This window comes from Hipposideros armiger, unplaced genomic scaffold, assembly GCF_001890085.2.
Source record: "Hipposideros armiger isolate ML-2016 unplaced genomic scaffold, ASM189008v1 scaffold_226, whole genome shotgun sequence".
Lineage (NCBI taxonomy): Eukaryota > Metazoa > Chordata > Mammalia > Chiroptera > Hipposideridae > Hipposideros > Hipposideros armiger.
The window spans coordinates 810,475-813,001 of NW_017731576.1; positions in this window are offsets into that span (position 1 = coordinate 810,475).

Below are 2,527 nucleotides of genomic sequence, written 5' to 3' on the forward strand. Positions count from 1 at the left end.
CTCTGCACTTCCTGGACTTGTATGTCTATTTCCTTCACCAGGTTAGGAAAGTTTTCAGTCATTATTTCTTCAGAGAGGTTTGCAATCCCCTGCTTTCTCTCTTCTCCTTCTGGTACCCCTATGATGCGAATGTTGATATGCTTAATGTTGTCCCAGAGGTCTCTTCAACTATCCTCGTTTTTTTTTAAATTCTTTTTTCTCTTTGCTGTTCTGATTGCATGTTTTCTGCTACCTTGTCTTCCAAATCACTGATTCAGTTTTCTGTTCCATCTAGTCTGTTAGTGATTGCTTCTAGTGCAGTCTTTATTTCAGTTATTGTATTCTTCACTTCTGACTAGTTCTTTTGTATGGTTTCTATGTCCTTTCTTATGCTTGCTATTTCTTTGTTGAAGTTCTCGCTACTTCCTTGAGCACCCTTATAACCATTGTTTTGAATTCTGTTTCTGGTAGGTTGCTTGCCTCCATTTTGTTTCGTTCTTTTTCGGAGTTTTCTTCTGTTCTTTCATTTGGGATGCATTTTTGTGTTGTTGTTTCCTCATTTTGTTTGCCTCTCTGTGTTTGTTTTTGTGTATTAAGTAGATCTGCTATGTCTCCTCGTCTTGGCCCAGTGGCCTAATGTAGTAGGTGCCCTGTGGGGCTCAGTGGCACAGTCTTCCTGGTCACCTGAGCCAGATGCTTCAGGAGTACTCCTTGTGTGGGTTGTGTGTACTCTCCTGTTATAGTTGGGTGTTGATTGTTCTTGGCATATCAGTGGGTGGGATTGACCCTTAGGCTGACTGGCTGTGGGGTTTGACCATGTCCACAGCTTATGGGTTGCTGTGTGGGGAGCTTACCCCACTGAGTGGGATTCATCCCAGTGGGTTCTAGTGCCTGTTGAGACCGTGTTTTGGGTGTGCTGCTTGTGGGGGCTAATTGGTTGGTGCTCTGCAGCAAACTTCCAAATATGCTGGTTCTGGGGCTTCTAGGGAGGGGGTCTGGTGCAGGCACAGGTCAGCACCTGTCTGTGACAGGTCTGGGGCTACCTGTTAGGAGCTACAAAGCGATCCACAGTTGTTTGCTGCCTGTGCTGGACCTGGAGATGTGTGGGAGAGGCCACGCTGTGAACTGAGGATGGCTGTCAGTACTGGGCCTGGGGTAGCTCTGCAAAAAGCCATGACACCCTGAGGCCTGATGCCACCTGCCAGCTCCCTTAAGATTCAGCCACTGATAATGCCTCATGCAGTAAGTGAGTTGGGTGAAGCAGGGCCTCAGGGACTCGCTAGAGTGGGAAGAATTGTGGTCACCAGGTTAATGTAAATTCTGGTTCAGTGCCAGTGCTAAGCCTGGAGCAACTCAGCAAAAGTCTCAGAGTAGTCGCCACTCACCTGGGGCCTGCTGGACTGTGACAGTTTTCCAAGAAAGAATGCAATGTGAGTGGGGCTGGCTGCTTGAGGAGAAAGTACCTCCAGCTGTGTGCAAGCTTGGTGGGGCGGGGTCCCAGCGAGTTAGCAGAGCAGAGCAGTGGAGCTCACCAGGCCAATCAGATTCAGATTTGGCCAGAGTGGGTGTGCTCAACACAGGAAAGATGGCGCCCACCTGCCAGCTGCATGAAAGATGGACCCCTCTGGGAAAATGCCAAGTGTCCTCCAGTTCTTCCCCGGAAGCCACATAACTTATTCTGCCCCACTCCATACATCTCTGAGGACCCCCGAGTCACCTTCCCTCTGCTGGAGCCCAAGGTGAGTGCCTAAGAGGGAGTGAGTCTGTGTGTGCACTGTTTAAGAGGATGTCTGGGCTTCCCACAGCCTTCTGGCCCACCCAAAGGGTCAGAATCCCCACTGTTTTTTACAGCCAGGTGTTGTGGGGGCTCCTTTTTCTGGCACCAGTACTCTGGGCCTGGGGAGCCCGGTGTGGGGGCTGCGGTTCCTCACTCGTCTGGGGGGAACCAAGGAAGCTGAGCTATCCCTTCTGATTGTCAACCACCACACACAGGTGCAGGGCCTATCCTGCGTCTCAGCCACTCCTACCTGTCTGCTGTAGCTTCTTTATATTTTTAGTTATAGGACTTCTGTTCAGCTAGAGTTCAGATGGTTCTGCAGGTTGATTGTTCTATAATTACTTGTAATTTTAATGTGTTCATGGAAGAATGCAGGTACAGTGTTTATCTACACCATCTTGGATCGCTCCCATTTTTTTATTTTCTTGTTGGACTTTTAGTTTGTTTTGCATTTTCCATTTTTATAAATAATGTGATGGCAAATATCTGTGTGTGTGTTATATCTTTGACCGCATATCTGGTTATTTTTTAGAGTAAATTCTGGGTAGTCGACTTACTAAGTCAAAGGTTATGACTATTCTAAGGCCATATATATCTATATACCTATACATCTATATATCTCTATATATCTCATGCTAAGTTACTTTCCAGAATGATTGTGCCCATTTACAATCTTATTATCTGTGTATGTCAACCTCCCTATATACCATCACAAGCATTGAATGCTATCATTACATAAACCTTGGCCATAATATAATTGATATATGGTAA